The sequence below is a fragment of the Eschrichtius robustus genome, chromosome 1 (assembly GCF_028021215.1).
Source record: "Eschrichtius robustus isolate mEscRob2 chromosome 1, mEscRob2.pri, whole genome shotgun sequence".
In the NCBI taxonomy this organism is placed as follows: Eukaryota; Metazoa; Chordata; class Mammalia; order Artiodactyla; family Eschrichtiidae; genus Eschrichtius; species Eschrichtius robustus.
Genome location: NC_090824.1, coordinates 189,387,562 through 189,405,122, shown reverse-complemented (window position 1 = coordinate 189,405,122; position 17,561 = coordinate 189,387,562). Strand labels below are relative to the sequence as shown.

At 44.2% G+C, this 17,561-nt stretch overlaps 1 protein-coding gene across 15 annotated transcripts in view; it reads right to left on the bottom strand.

Annotated features, from left to right (window-relative positions):
* KIAA1217 (KIAA1217 ortholog) overlaps nt 1–17,561 on the bottom strand; it is a 500,420-nt gene that overhangs the window by 82,128 nt on the left and 400,731 nt on the right. Inside the window, exon 1 of one of the 15 annotated variants that reach the window (XM_068561368.1) lies at nt 8,724–8,984. The exons of the other annotated variants lie outside the window; for them this stretch is intronic. The gene's annotated coding sequence lies outside the window, so the exon portion shown is untranslated. Of the gene's footprint in view, nt 1–8,723; nt 8,985–17,561 lie in introns of those variants that run through there. 15 annotated transcript variants of the gene reach the window in all.

Below are 17,561 nucleotides of genomic sequence, written 5' to 3'. Positions count from 1 at the left end.
AAGGAGGGCTGCAATCTTTCCAACTAAACAAGTCTGAGAAACCCAGCCGGCTGGTCATTTCCATTTAGGCCCCCCATGAGATAAATGGCGTAAGGAAAATAGCCCTGTCCCAGAAGTGGCTCCAGGCCCAAACTGGGTGCCCTGTTGGGTCTTAGATGGCGATTCCAGACCAAGTCCCTGTGCCCCAGAAACTAGCACAGGATTTTCTTGTTTTGTTTTGTTCTTTTGGCCGTGCTGCACAGCTTGTGGGATCTTAGTTCCCCGACCAAGGATTGAACCCAGGCTACCGCAGTGAAAGTGCCGAGTCCTTAACCACTGGACTGCCAGGGAATTCCCAGCATTTTCTAACTGATCCTATAAGGAGGGAAGTCCTGAGCCCCAGTGTCAGGAACTGGGCCTGGATAGGAATGGAAGGTGGTGTAAGGGTTGGATATACTGGCATAACGGCCAGAGCGGCTGGGACAGCCAGCTCAGCCAGAGGAGTTAAGGTCTGAAGCAACACATCCTCTCACTCCCTTCGTTATTTTCCCTGGGAATAGTACAAATGCTTGCACATAATGGATTTCATTATTCTTGCCTGTTTCTTCACAAAATAGCTAGAGTGTCATTCAAAAGCCACTGTAAAACCATAGAGAGCAATTGATCATCTAGCCATTAAAAGGATGCCTTTTTGCCTTGGCTTCAACCAGCAGGGATTACAGTGCAATTGAATAGAAAATTGACTACTGCTGTGGCTATGACAATAAGGTAATTACTAAAATTATGACTGATATCATTTACCAGGATGTGCCAGAATTTTAGGAGTTCCATATAATTTCTGGAATATATATATATGTTAATAACATATACCCATACGGTACAACCTAAGAAGTTTTATCACCACCCATTTGACAATGCCTCCCATGCAATTCATCACACCATAAGCCCAATTAGTTTAATATTCCTCTCTCTGAGATGGAGAGAAAGCAAGTAATTTGAGGTGTTCCAGACACCCTCCAGAAAACCCCAACGTTAGCCAGAGGTCAGATGAATCCCACTTAGAACCTGATCTTTGGGACATCTGTCAAAAATATCAAAAGTTTTAACCAGTGATAAAAGATCCCAATGGCAAATACAGGTCACTTAAACAAACTCATGATCTATTACCAAAAGGAGTTCAATATTTTAAAAAAACTTTGTCCTCTTAGAGAACCAAATTCAGATTTTGTACCACTTTACCTTCAAGATTTATTTTCTTAATTAAGTTCAATCTTATCTTAGAACTAAGTTTAGTTTCAAGGTACGAAAATCTGGAGAGACTATTCCAGACAGACGTTTCCAGAACATTATTCCCATAGAGTTTACCCAAAACTCTTTACTTCATTTACCTTTATTTTATTTACTTAAAAGCTTTGTCACATTATTTTTCTTGCTGACAAACTTTTTAACAGGAATAATAAGGTCTTATTTGATTTCTAGTAAACCCAGGTACAATGAAAGTATTATACCTAATGTTGATGACTCTAATGACATACCTGTATCAAACCAAGAAGCTTAAGCCAACTTTAACACCAGATATTAATTCAATACTGAATATTTCCTAGATGATGTGAGCCTGAAACTCATTCTGGACAGTTTCTTTTATATTTGAGTATTCACATAAGCACTTAACTTCCTTTAAACCAATTAGAGCTCTTTTACAAATTATTTTTGGCAATGCCACACATCTATAACACACGTACAAACACACACAGGGACGTCATAGTTCCCATTCCAAAATTTTAGCCATGTATCAGGTACAACAATGTAAAACCCATCAGTTACAAAAGATTGGATGCAGATTGGGTTTCTGGCAGATGGGACAAATCAAGGTCACCTGTACAGACGGCTAAACCCTTTTTAGTAATATTTATGGAAAAGACTTTTATTTCTATTTGTAGCTTTTGGTGATTTTACAAACCAAGTGGAAACTTTCTTTTCCTCGGAATGTTCCACTCTTGGACAAGAGCAGACAGGTTTTTTTTTTCCATTCCTTTTCTCCATTTGACATCAGTAAAAGTTTAAAGTATCACAAAACTGATTTGGCTGTAAACGGAGAAACGGTACCAAACAAAATGAAACCAAAAACCCAAAGAACAAACAGAAAATCCTAAATAAACCCTCAAGTTTGGTCTTGGGTTTTTACATATACCAACGACACAGGAGACCATAAATGACATAATTAACACAGCAAGGGTAACAGCACATGGTGCACAGGGCCCCAAGATAACCCTGCCTAACCCCCCTGTAGAGATCCTAACAGGTACTGTGGCTACACGCTATTATAACAAAATATCATCTTCCTCTGACACATGGGTTCATAGCTGTAATCAGATCCCTTACCCAAAATGCACTTCAGAGAACTTTCTTTAGGGACAGTTGAAACATTCCCCATTTTTAAAGATAGAAATTCAAGACAAACAAAACACAAATGGCAGACACATGCTAGCATCCAAAGAAACAAACAAACCAGTTGACAAATAGGGTAGAAGCCCAACAACTCTTTCCTCTCTCCAACAGGGTATCCCACTCAAATACAGAACAAATTGGCTTATTCCGGAGAAAAGGCCCCAAATGAAGAGGAAGTAGAGTTCCCGGCTGTACACACTGGAGCGACTTACCCTACTGTATGGAGCCCATCGGCTCCCAGATGTCAATTCCTTGCTCCAACTGCCAAGTGCTGGGGCAGCCGGTGCTGCTTCGAGGAACTTTGAAGGGAAGACCCTCACGACAAGTGGTCCCGGCAGCTGCTAGGGCCTTACCGGAAAATTCCCCAACCGGGACCGGCTGGCCAGGAGCAGCAACGCTGATGGATGGCTCCCCGAAACTTGTTACTGAGTCCCAGCTCATACCACTCGCCCCACGCCAGGCCAATTAATCAAGAGATGAGGTGCTGGGGTGAGGACTGGCGACTTTATTCGGAAAGCCAGCAGACCGAGAAGACGACGTGCCCATACTCGCCCCCGCCGATAAACCATCTCACCTGAGTTACAATTCAGGCTCCTTTTATACTAAAAGGGGAGGGAGTGAAGTCAACCACTTCCTGTTTCCGGTCAGCCTCCAGAGGGGAGGTGTTAATTTCTTTCTCCCTGCAGTCATTCACAGGTGGGTCTGGTCAAGATGTTTCTTGTGAGCTAAAAAAAATTATTTTAACTTAATGCTCATTACCTGGGAGGCAGGGTTCCCAGAGATGGGCCATTATGTATAATTTAAGCTTATAGGCAACATCCCTTTAGTGATTAGCTAGCTTGTAATAGAACACAAAAGGTTCTTCCTTATTACAAGGCTACACTGCTGACTCTGAAGATGGAGCAGAGAGCCAGGAGCCAAGGAATGCAGCAGCCCCCAGAAGCTGGAAAAGCCAAAGAACGGGATTCTCCCCTAGAGTCTTCGGAGGCAGTGTGGCACTGCCAACACCTTGGTATTGGCCGGTGAAACCATTCTGTATTTCTGATCTCCACAACTGGGAAATAACAAATTTGTGGTGTTTTAAGCTACTCAGTTTGTGGTAGTTTGTCACAGCAATCACTGGAAATGAATATACCTGATGGAGTCTGAGGGAAAAAACAGGCAGTGGTTTAAATACTGAGGTCACAGCTTCTTAGAGACACTAAGAAACTATGTGGGTCTAATGTACCAAAAGTGCTAAACTGTCTTCTAAAGCTCATCTTGGGCACATTTTTCGAGTGGTAGCCCTGGAAAGTAGATAGTAAGCATCTTTCCCATCTTTTCAAGCTGATACCATATAGGGACATGGCCAGAGAGAGAAAGGAGATGCATGGGAAAAGTTTGGAGGGAAGTTTTACTCATTTGCTGATGCCTTACTATGAGAAACAAGATCTGAGAGGTCAGGAGGAAATAATGATTCAGGAAATGAGTGCAATTGGAGGCAAACTCGTAGTAGGGATGGCAAGAGATAGAAGAGGGAAGGGAATCCCAGGCATGGCGGGGAGGACGAAGGCTAACAGTACACCCTCTGGGGCTGCCACGCGATGATGAGGAGCATGCTGGGAGAGGTCGTCATAAGCCCCGCAGGACTTGCCCAGGCAGCAGTGATTGCTGGGCTGTTTCATTACCACCCAGCTCAGGAGAGTTAGGCCTCTCCCACTAGCTCTCCTTTAGAAGAAACAATGACTAAAGAATCAATGACTCAAGAATCATAGATACAGAGAACAGACCGGTGGCTGCCAGATGCAGGAGGTGGGTGCCCAGGGGGCTGGGGTATGTGTGTGAAATGGGTGAAGAAGGTCAAAAGATACAAACTTGCAGTTATAAAATACATTTAAGTCCTGCGGATGTAAGGTCCAGCATGGTGACTATAGTTAATAATACTGTATTGTATTTGAAAGTTAAGAGAGTAGATTTTAAAAGTTCTCATCACAAGAAAACAATTGTTAACTATGTGTGGTGATGGATGTCAACTAGACTTAGTGTGGTCATTTTTTCGCAATATATGCATCTATTGAACCATTATGTTTTACCTCTGAAACTAATATAATGTTATATGTCAATTAGATCTTAATTTTTAAAAAAGGAATCAAGTTAATGGCAAAAGAGGAAACTAATTTGCAAGTGCACTATTGTATTTAGCAAGGGGCAGAATCAAAAATACAAATGAATTCAGGATGTGAAGAGGTGGTACTTTGTGTTTGGATCAAAGCCCAAGAGGGTCATGCTCACTGAGATTCTCCAAACGGCTACAAGGGAGGGGACAGACAGCCAGTGGCACCTCCCAAGCCCTGTCTTCTAGTTTGATTTGTGCTATCACAGAAGCCACATTTCCATTTGGACTTCTCAGAGATGTGACAGACAAGGAGGGTATAAATGATTGGAGGGTGGGTGAGGTAGGGGCGTGAGGAGTGAGGAGATGGGCTCAAATGGACGAAAATCAAGATGAGCAGCTGAGAGACCCATAGTGTGGGTGAGAGAAGACATAGAAGAGGCAACAAGAAGAAGGTTGAAAAGGAAACAGAGCCCAATGCCCTGAATACATATTGATTCCTTACCTTATAAATTCATTCACTTAGTAAACAATATTTACCAAGCACTTGCTAAGAACCAAGCATGATTCTAGGACGCAGCTCTAAACAAGCCCGGAAGTTCCTGCCCTGGAGGGGAACTTCCTGCTCTTGAGAGGATACGTTCTTGCCTGCATCTGGTCATGAGGATGCAGGGGATGAACTGGCTGGTCTCCCACAGCTTCCTCATCTCATCACTGGAAGGACCCAGCAATGCAGAACCCCTGACCCGGGGAGTTTTACACATTATGGTGGATTTCATAATAGAAATGACTGACAAAAAAATGCAAGCAAAATGCAAATATTAGCAACCGAAAGGAGCCCTTTGAGGGGTACATTATCCAAGCACCATTGACTTGGCTCCTGAGCCCCCTTAGGGGATCCCAGTATGCGGGCTCCTCGCTCGACATTACAATTTTATCTCCACTACCCCTGCCTCCCCAACACACACACACACCACACACGCACCACACGCCACACACACACGACATGCCACGCACACACCACACATGCCACACACACACACACACCATACACCACACGCACACACACCACAGTAGACTAGTCTGTTCTCCCCCTCTAAACTGGACTTGGGATATCCTCAAGCTGTCCTCACCCCTGGGACCCTCACCCCAGTTCCTAGCCCTTGGGGAGTCACACCTAGGGTGAGGTCAAGGTCAGCCTCCAGGTGTGTCCGCTCCACCACATGGCCCAGTCCCGATGCTCCAGCCCACGCACTCTCGAGGCTCAGGGGCTCAGGGCCGTGGACCAGGAGGGCATTCCCAAGGTCACTGTGTGATAATATACCTGATTCCCATTCCAGAATGGCTGGAGCAACCATATAACCAAAGTTTTGCAGTAGATCAACATGGATCCTCTGTAAATACCTCTCCCACCCTGTCTTCCTCAATGCAGGGCTCAATGAAAAGAAAGGTCTGGCTCAGTGGTAAGCAAGGCAGGGCTTCACAGGTGATAAAATACAAGAGGGACTGGCTCAGCCGGCAGTGCATATTTGGCCAAATTCCCCACCCAATCAGACCACACAATGCAATAATCAACCCAAACACACGTAAAGATAAATTCAAACATGCCACTGTGTATAAAGCATCACATGGTGCTCAAGGTCAATCAGGTTCAACAAATAGTAGGTACTATTGTCATTATTGTTATTCATCCCCCCTCCCCCCAAAGAATAGGGTTTCAAATGTCTAGAACCCACTTAGGATGAACAATAATCCTAACGGGGTTAGTCACTACTCCCTGTCCTCTTTTTCCTCCTCATCCGGCTTCATCTGGATTTGGGGGATCCTGAACCAAATGAACACATAGAGAACCCCTCCTTTTCTGGTAAGAGAGCAAAATGAGACATCAATATTCCTAGGAGTACAGAACTGTCTAGAAGAATAAACAGTATTAATGAAAGAAAAATGTAAAGTTAATTTTAATTAATAAAAATTTGAGTAAATTTCTTTTAAAACAACAGAGGTGCCTGCATAGGTGTTTTAAAAACATGTTCGGTGATGTGAAAAGAAATGGCTAGGAGGCACATTATGTAACTAAATGAAATGAAGTTATATAAAATTTAAAATAAAACACATGCAAAAAAACTCATTAGAAAAATCTCATTAGACTTTCTGGATGCCTTGTGCAGATGAATTCAGAAAGAAATGTAACAATTAGTTAACAATAATTCAGATACACTGTGCATTCATATGGGAAATGCAGGTGATAGTAAAAATATTTAACATCCAACAGCCAGTATCACATGAGTACCAACCAGCCAGAACGGGACCTCAGCCAACGAGGATGGATCGTGCCACAAGCAATCAACATTACGTACCTGATGGTAATGCTGTATGTCAGCCCTGCCTTGTCCACTTCGAAATAATCCTGCCATTATCCAACAGGGTCACTGAATGAACCACTGTCCCCCTGAGTTATCCACAGTGGAGGTGAATACAAGCATTCTGCTATGCCAAAACAGGTCATATAAGGTTGAATGTCTCCATCAATATGGGTGACCTAGAGGTTGGAAGCCTTTGGCAAAATTCTTCTTTTGGTTTGCCAACCCAGGACTGACTTTCCAAGACTGAGTTTTGAGAAGAACCTTGATAATTTCATCCTTGGCTCTACATGGAGCCCAAGTAGAGAAGGACATCATCTTCCCATGATATAGTGGGAAAATGTTTTAAACCTACCGCTTGAATAAACCCTTAAAATTAGATAACTTGGGTTCATACACTAAAGGATACAGCTCAACCAAAGGCAAACCACTCTTAGGATGAGGCAGAAGGTATGGGGAGACAAAAAGAAAGAATCTTTCTGAAGTCTTCAGTGTGATCTTCCAAGGAGTCCACTTGCTATTCCAATAAAAAGTGGACTTTACATATAGGAGATACTCATTGCCTGACTGACTGAACCAGGATGACCATTAAGATTCTATAATTCATAGTTTAAAAAAAATCCCGGCCCTTTGTATTAGTGTTCTTTCTATGGAGCTATCTTCCTAGAATCAGGCACTTGCATGGTCTTGTTTTGTTTTGTATTTTAACTGTGTTTTGGCTAACGAGTAAAGAAATGACATTAAATACATGCTAGGTTTTTCCTATACTATTACTGAAAGTCAGACCTTTTAGGAGAAACTTATATTAAACTTTAAATGTAAAATAAATAAGCAAAACACACACATGCCCACAGTTGCTATTCACCGTAATAAACCTGAATCCTTTATTCTCCCACCAGTTCTCCTGATGGTCACTAATCTTCTGTATCATTTCATCACTCTTAGAAAGTTGAAAATATCTGATATGTTGTATCACTGACACTTTTAGCCCAGAAAATTTCAACCCTCACGTCTTTATGTGAGCTTTAAAGAATTTCATTTTACAGCAGGAAAGAGATGACCTAAATACAAAACTAAAGATTCTTTTAACACCTCCCCAGGACACCACATGGATATTTATTTCCCTGCACCTTGGCCCAGACAAAGAAAAAATTCATTTATTTGCGCTAGATATATTGGCAACGCATGAATGAGGCATCGTTCATCTGTTTTGTTGGGCATTGTCTCCCTCCTTCCATTACTGCCCAAACTACAGCCAGCTCTTGGGTGAGTCCTTCCAATTCTTGTAAACAGCATAGTTTCTTCCAGAGCCTCTGCACCGTGGCCCCAGCTGAGAGGCCGCTGCCCCGCTCATAGCACACGGCTCAATACGCTGCTTGGCTCACCCTCTGTAAAGACCAGAACGAATCTGGGGCAGTTTCAAATTCATCACCTGAAGTCTGAGGTAGGAATCCTAACATACCTATATTTCGTTTCCCCCCAGACACTGCAAGTTAAATCCAATATTACTCATTTACAAGTTTCTCGAATATAAAAGAGGAGAAAAAACTTACAGTGGCTTCTGGGAAAAAAAAAAATCTAGCATGAAAAATGTTTCTTTCAGATGATTTGGGAAACTGTCTCATGTAATCATGTCTCTTTATGGAGCATTTAAAAAATATATATATATATATTCTTTGCAGAAGGGAATATCATGTACAGTTTATTGTATTTCAAACCCCACCCTTCCAAGTCTAGAATTTGTAAACACACCACTCAATCAGACCATATGATGAAGTCACCAGACAAAACTGAAAATGATTCTTAGGAGACTCTTTCATCCTCAAAGAATTAAAGCCACTTACTTTTTCTTAAGGAAATCACCTGTCCAGCTCACGCCGGGAAAAAGCACATTGGCTGAGCTCCCAATCACGCGATTCCTTTGTTTGCTGGCTTCATCTCAATCCTCGGTTCCACACGTGGATATTTTAGACAGCTTTCTCTCCAGAGAAGAAAGCACACACACAAAAACACAGATCCTAAAATGTTCCCTGGTGTTCACAACCAGTAAAGACCATTCTGTTTTACCCCGGTCTTCTGAGCTAAGCTGCTACAGGCATGGATAAAAAGACGTCCTCCCCATGATAAGCCAATTTCTCCTCCCCTTGGATATTAGTCACTGAATAACCTCAGCCCACATCCAACCACAGGCTACCGCACGGGTGACTCAGTCCTCTAACAACTGCTCACACGGAAAACACACACCAACAAATGAACTCAGAGAGGCCTAGGTAAATGGGGCGACAATGAAGGAAATATTACGAGACATATCTTACTAAGGCGAAGAGGGTCACGAACACAAGCAAACAACCAGCCACCAACAAACAAAATCATCAGAAAACCCAACATGCTCATTTTCCCCAGGTTCAACTCTCAGCGTTCTGCTGGAGATGGGGGGCTCCTGAGAAAACCCAGATGGGCCAGCACCCAATGCCCATTCTGCTGCCAGACTTTTGAAGTCCGTGGGTTGACAACCGAAAGAAACGTGAGCCTTTCCCCCTGGTTTATAACACCGGCGGGTAAACACGAGGGTGACGAAGGAGGCTGTCTATTAATTAACCAGGTTTTACCAAGCTGAACTTTGAGTAGCAGCCATGAATCAGACCTAGGCAGCACTAGGCAAGCAAGTGCAATCATTCTAGAAAACATACCTGAAAGGGGAGAGAAAGAGACAGAGGGCCAGCCAAGGCTAAGCAAGGAGGGTATTTGGGAAAGGGAACCCGAGTCCTTCTGCTTCACCCTCGACATGACAGAGGAGGGGAAGGCCAGGGCAGGCTCCAGAGACCCCCGTGGGCAACCGCCATCAATGCAGCTCTTTTCTTCCAGGGGAACAGGCACTAAGAGGGCTGTGTCCCCAACAAGAAGTGGCTTGTGCAGCCCTCGGAGGAGACAGGTATTAACACGTTACCAACAAAAGGTGAGAGCGAGGAAGCATTTCCCTAGCTCCCAGGTAGGCTCTGTTTAATCACCATCATGCTTTCCGAGCCCTCGGGGACCGAATGGAGCACAAAGCCATTCCAGTGGGAATCCACGGACAAACAGCTCAGAAGGCTGGGCTGGAGGCCCTGCTGGCCTCACGCCGCACCCCACGACCACGTGCATTTTTCAAACATTTTAAGGCCTTTAGAGGTCGTTCTTGCTGACCAAAAGAATTCCATGATGTTTCTTAAGTTCAAATCCAGTCAGTGTCGCGGGCTCTCTATAAAAAAAAAAAAACTGTTTACTGCTATCAAAAAGCTCTGTGGTGATTAAAGGAAGGAGAACACGGAGCCCATGACATTGCTTCCCTCCTAAGATGTCTCATTCGAAACAATATTTGGATGAAGTGGTCGTAACAGATGCCACCTAAGAGGTCGGAGAAGGGTAGACGGAATGTGAAAAGCCTTGTTTTGATTTTTAATCTAATTGGCAAGAGTTTGTTATTTCTCACCAGAGTATGGGAAGCACACAGCCTTGGTCCCTGACACATCTGGTATACATTTGGCAGGTCTTGTTCCCTCAGTCAAGCGCGTGCTTTCCAGGAAGGGGGATGGAGGGGTTGGCCTTTCTGGTCCAGTGAAGCTGTGGGTCCACCCCGACTGCCTCCCCAAAGCCCCGGTTGTAGGGCATAAGATGTCCTACCCAGCAGCATTCTTGTACGAATTGACCTGGCTCTTCGTATGTGTAGGGCTGTTTGGGAGGTGAATGAATGTGCAGTGTCTGGGTTCTGCTGGCCCTGCCCCCCAGCCCGGAAGCACTAAGCTGTCACTGCTGTTGGCCACGTGAACCCCGCCAAGCTCAGCATGGGAGTGCACGTCCGCCGCTTTAGCGGCAGGTGGCTTCTGTGGACCCTGCTACCTTGGGAGTCGGCGGGTGCAAGGTGAGACGTGGTCCCGGTCACCTCTCCCATCTCTGCCTTCCTGCCATGTTCAGGGCAATTTTCTTTTACACTCAAAATGCTTCAGGGCACCGTCTGGGCAGGAGAGGCATGGCTTGGTCAGGACTAGAGCAGTAATCCACCGTCAGGGGTGTGAAAGCTGGCCCAATCCCGTGGTGAATCGGGATGAGTTAAATGCTCTCTAGTAAGGATTCAGTGCCCAGCTCACCCAAGACAGAGAGGAGTTCAGTAACCCAGTGCCGGCTGGGGCATCAGGCAAGGTAATTTCCTAAACAGGATTCTGGTGCCACAGAACTCAGCTTCATGCCCTCCAGAGAATGGCTCTTACAGGACGACTTACTGCAAAGTTTGGCTCATTCTGGGTGGACCCAACCACCAACATCCCACGCTCTGGTTCTGTTACTTGGCCAAGTTCTCAGCTGCCTAGCTCGGATGCCACAGCCTTTGTGAACCTGCGCTTCCCAGCAGCGTGTTAAGTGTCCTACTATTCATTCTCCCCGTTCCTTTCACTGACTGGCACTACAGGCAAAGTGGAAGCAATTTATTTCAAGTGAGTATTAAGGAAAGACATGCTAATAAATAGTCAGCATTACCTCAACAGGAAATACTTTTTATGCTCTGGTAAGGCTAACGGTCTTGTGAAATTTATTCCTATTTCCCCTTTCGCATTCGCTGCTTTATTGGCTTTTTAAAAAAGTACATATGCTAAAAGAAAATCTAAACCACTCTTATAAACACGAAGATGCTGTTGTGAAGGGGAGTGATTTTGATGCTGGAAAGATTTCAAATTCATCTTTCTTACACTGTTAAAATTGGAAAGATGGTCATTTGGAAGGTCTATTAACGTTTCATTTGGTCATAAGTGGAATGTTTCCCAGACACGAGACAGACAGACTGTTGCCAAAATTATTTAATTCTCAGGAAAGACACGGTGAGCTTCTGGCTATATTTAAGATGAGTGTTATTCCCACAAATATTTTGACACAGCCAACTCTGCTGAGCCCTCCTGCACCAGACCCGCTGGCTGACTTAAAACTGTGCCCAGTGGTGACTCAAGATCTCAGGATGGAAACGCATAACAAGAAACATGAAATACATCATGTAACTTCCAAGCCACAATCAGTAACCGTGCGGAGCTGCAGCACAGATAAAAGAACAATGTCCTCATACCGACACTCAATCTTCTGTTGGGATACTCAGGCAAGGACAACCTCTTTTTATATCTAAAATAGTTACAGTTTGTAAAACGATATTTTCTTGCTACCACTTGCAACGGACGGTACAAAGAACTCCTCATTATTTATCTCATCTCTGCACATCCACCCATTTCCCGCACAGACAATTACTTTTATACACAACTCCCTTTTGGTGCTCCGAGATAAGTCATATCCATCACCCAAATACAAATGTTCAGTGCCTTAGATTTTGTTTTTCTTTTGAGGGCAAGTCTCTAAACTCCTATTTCACTGGTCAACATAACATGCTACAATATATAATATACTGTTTTATTTATTTATAATGTTTTTTATTCTACGAAGGGTTTTACTTTTTTTTTTCCTTTTTTTGGCCGCACCGCGAGGCATGTGGGATCTTAGTTCCCCGACCAGGGATTGAACCCGTGCCCCCTGCAGTGGAAGCGTGGAGTCCTAACTGCCAGGGAATTCCCCTCTCCTCCACTTCTCTTATCTTGGGATGACAGCCAAGAAAAATCTAGAGAACTCCATGGGGTGAAGGTACGATGGAAGATGGCTACACACACACACACACCATCATCATCATCATCATCATCCAGCAATTTGCAGTTTAGACGGTGCTTTCAATGGTGATTTTATTTCACGAGCCACAGAACGAAGTGAAATGCACGGGTCAGGAGGTCCGGTGTCACTCTCCACATGTGAACGGTGAGAAAATGGAAGTGTGAGGAGGTAAGGACCTTGTCCAACTTCACGCAGGACTAAGTAGCAAAGCAGCAAGAATCCCCATCTTCAGCCTCAACACTGTCACTACTTCCTTCTCTGTTTAAGTGTGAAATCTCACGTCCTTCAGGTCGCTGAGCAGCTCTGCGAGGACTCATGCTCCCAAGGTCTTCCCTACAGAACTACTGAGGGTTTATGCCCTTGAGTTTTGACCATGAGTGGGCAGTCTGGTGAACTCCGCTCGGGAAGTACCTCATTTGCTCGCCTTTCAGGTCCAGATTTTCAGGGCAAAGGAAAAGAGTAACAGGACATTTCAGTGGCTTTAGGATATAATGATACAGGTACTCTCTTGACTTACTATTAATTTTTATCTTCCTGCCTCAAAATTAGTTATATAATTAATTATACATTGTATTTAACTAATATACATATTAGTATACATTATGCTTATTTACATCACCAGTTACATACGTGTAAATACGTGTATATACACATATACGTATATGTATACACACATATATATGTCTTCATTAGTCACAGACACCAGATTACTTATGGGATAAAATATCTGGGCCTCATCTGATTAACATTCTTTACCATTAGGACCCCGATTCCGCTACTGGGTGACATTCCTGGGACCACATCTCTCAGATGCGTTCCACCTCTGTCACTGTGCCCTATGTCCCACTTACCTTTCATTCAGGAAACGGACCTAGGTGATTATGTTGTAAGTGAAAGAAAGCTGACACAACACTGTATAGCTTTAGGATGCTCACAACAATGTAAGAATTTTTAAAAAAAGTTTAGTTTGATGATACAACATACCCTCACCGTATCCAAACCTAAACAGGGAACTGACAACGATCTACCTAGAATTTTACGCTCTACAGCTACAGCTTAAAGGACAGATATTCTTCAGAGACCATTGGAGAAAATGCTGGTAAACAAACTGATGAATGGATGATGCCAAATTGGAAAACAAATGGTCTTTTATTCTCGGTCTGCCCCTGCCCGCTCACAATGTAGCTACTCAAATCGCCATCAGCCCCTTTCTCAGGGCTTCAAACAGCCTCGGCTTCTTAACACCAAGGGTTCCCTGGTAGATTTAACCCCTTCAGGCCTGCTTCCTGTTCCCCTGCCCCTCTCCCCCTTCTTTCCTCACAACTTTTCTCGAATCAACTCTGTGTACCTGGCTTCTAACCGTGGCCCTTCTATTGGAATCATCCCGTTGCCTGCATTCTGCTCTGTTTTCATACTGATCGGGGTAGGATATGTGCTGGTTCTATTACCAAATGATAGAACAAACAACACAATATAAGGTGAGCTATGTCAGCAGAGCCCATTTTAAAGGAAATTTGATGGATGGCTTCCGACGAAAGGTGTTTCAGCCGTGCCATTATTTTGGATCCTCGGCTGCACAATATTAGCCAGTGTCAAAAGAAGAAAGGGTTGTGTGAGCGAAGAGCCCCAGAGGATAACACTGAGGGACAATAATTCAACAAATCCACCAAGTTCAATTTTTCCCTCAAAATAAACATGAAAAAACAATAATGGCGATCCAGATGAAAACAGCCCTTGTGCGTATTTTTCCCGGGTTCAGAAGAGCCACTTTCTTTCTACTCTTAACAACAGCAACTCCTGAAACTAAGACAAGTTCCATGGGTGTCCCAGGTATACTGAGTATGTGAACTGGCAAAATTCTCTCATGTATGCCTGGGAATAGATGCCATTTGTTATATAATTATATAGGCTTGTGAACTTTCCCAATTCTCACTGGTTATGAAAGAACTGAAAAGGTTCCAGGTTTATAAATTACATGAATATACCTTTGAAAACCCTTCTGTTTTCCTTGGGTTTAGCTGGAGTCTGTGGCAGCAAACCAAGAACATCTGCTAGTCTGGACCAGGCCAGTGGCCCCGAGTATCCCAGTCAGGTGTCTCTCACCAGTCAATGCAGTACGTGGAGAAGGAAGAACACCAAACTGGGTATCACGGAACCTGACTTCTGATCCAGGTGTTAAGATCCGGTTCTTTACCTGTAAGCAAGAAGTCTGATCTCTTGTTGTCTCTCAGGCCCATTCCAAAGGCAACATTTTGTGGGTCTGTGAAATATGTGAGTGGTCACTATGTATGCAAAGCTATGCAAAGCCCAGGGTTAAGGCTGAGGAAGGAAAAAGAATCTTTAAGCCACAATTCCTACCTTTTAAGAGTAGAGAAGATGAAGCATGTACATGAGTAATAAAAATAAGACAAAAAGCAAGAATAACTGTGGCAAGTGTCAAGTAAGTGCAACAGACAAACCCTCTGGAATCTCCAGAAGAATAAGATTTTTCTGGCTGGGATAGTTGAGGAACACTTCTCCGAAGAGGTGAGATTTAACTGAGTCCACAAATTATGAGCAGAATTTCAGTAGGGAAGAAAGAGTTTCCTTTCTTAGGAATTCCAGGCAGGAAGAAAGGCATGGTCATAGACCAGAGGTGGGGAAGTGTCAAGTGTCCTGGGGAACGACTAGACCTCTGATCCGACCAGCAAATTATTCTACGGCAGAGGTTCTCCAAATTCAACGTAATTCAACAACATCAGAATCCCCCAGAGGGCTTGCTGAAACACAGATTAATGCGCCCCACTTCCCGAGTGTCTGATTTAACAGGACTCGGGTGGGGCCTGAGAATTTGCCTTTTTAACAAGTTCCCAGATGATGCTGACCTGCCGGTCCAGGGACCACTCTTTGACAAAACCTGCTCTAGGGAGTAAAGGGGAGAGGCAAGCTCACATCCAAATCTCCATTCTATTGTGGGCTTGGTTAAATCCTAATTCAGAAAGCTGACCTTACTCAACTTTGGGTGACAATCATAATTACCTAGAGTTTCTCCATCTGTAAATATTGGCAATTACATCTGCCAGGAGAAGATGGAAATAGGGAAAGGAAACTAATATTTTTGGAGACTTCTTACTTATCAAATGCATTTCCATTTAATCCCTAGCACACTCCCATCAGATAAACAATATAATCCCCATTTGACAGATGAAGGAACAAAGTCAAATACCAGGACCAGAACAATCTCAAACTCTAGGGTTAGGAAATCAGTGTAGAGACCTGACTTTCTCTGAATGGTTCAAGGTTCAAAGGAGGGCAGTGGTTCAAGAATCACTAAGGTCCGTATTATTCCCGTCTAAAATCAGGTCCAGAAATACCTGAACGAAGTCATCTGGGTTGAATGTTGCAAGAGGCATGAGAGGAGAGTAACATAGATCAGACCATATTACTGTTATCTACGAATGTGGGTAGATAACTGCCTTCCAAACATTGACTCCAGGGCACCCAGGAGCCCCACGAGAGCACTCCATTTCAAACGAATACCTTAGTGTTTTCAGTTCAAATATCAAGTCAGCCAACCAGCCAGCCAGTGGACAAGCCCTGGAATCTGAGATGGTCAGCAAAACCACTGCCTCTCCTTATTTGGATAAATAACAGCCTCAAAGACAACCAGTTTGGGAGTCGAGCACACCCTGAGGCTGGGCTTGGCGCGCTTCTCTGCCCACGCCCTGCCAGGCCTCACCCTGCACTGACAGCCCCTGCTCCCCGCCAGGTTCTGACCAGGCCAGGAGCCTCCCTGCCAGACACAAGATCTGCTTCCCTGCATCCAGGGACACACCGCTGAGCCTCTGAGCATTCCTACCCTTGAGCAGAATTTCAGTAGGGAAGAAACTCCCTGTACTCCTGACTCGCAGTAACCACGAGGAACCAAATGGACAGCTACCGGCCCAGTATGTAAGGAAGTCGCGTGCCATGTGACAAGATGCTCACATCAGGCAGAAGGGCAGCCCCAATCTAGTTGTGTCCCCCCCACCTCCAAACGCTGCCCCCTGAAAGGAAAGAATCCTGTCACACAGGAGGTGAGGCAGGTGACAAAAATGCGGTGCCATCTATGGGGTGCCTTCCGAAGTTCATGATTATCAGGAAGAGCTTGCAACTCCCTTCAAAGAGAAACAGGCTCCGGGCCGACCCCAAAGTAGCTCAATCTCCCCCACTGCCCAAGCCAACCTCCAGCTTTCTTTTTCTCCTTCTCTGTATTATCCTTTCTCTCACTTTTCTTCCTTTCTCTGAAAAGCAACATTGGGGCAAAATTTCTCCAAAAGAGGACAGGAAGATATGGGTCAATCAACAGACAAAGGGAGTTTCTTAAAATTAGAAGACGTTGTCTTGATTCCAGAGACCCTCAACTCTCAACTTCTTCAATGTGCTGAAGCCCACAAAGTAGTTTCCAAAGTTTTTTTTAAAAAAGATTTCATCATCTTCCCTCTCTGATCAGTCCCCTTCTTCACCGTGATACAGAAGGAGGACAGCAGGGTGTGGTGGAGAGAATGCTGGATTATGAATGAAAAGACTTGGTTTCTGTTCCCGAGGATGTCCTCGGGCTGTGGTCTCACGGCGGTGACTGTGGTCCTGCCACTGGTTCTGCTGCAAAGTGAGTTCGGGAACAGCTTCTGTACTTACCCTGCTGGTGCTGTGAACATCAAATGGGCTGAATTATCCTTCTGTGACTTTGCATGCAGAAGCGCATGGTCCACACACAGTACGATGAATATTCACGGGCTCACCCCATGAATTGTGAGAGCAACACGAATAGAATGGCTAAGCCCCACTTTAACACACGCACAGGAGGGTAAAGAGAATGATACACTCTCTTCTTGAGATACAAGAGCTCACGAAAGAAAGAAGATTCTGAAAGCAGCCAACACAAGAACACCATGCTGTATTATATTCCGAAGACCTCATCCTTGAGAAAAAAAGTCCGTTCATATGCGATCAACTCGCATTTCAAGGAGGCGCTTTTCCTCATTCCCATT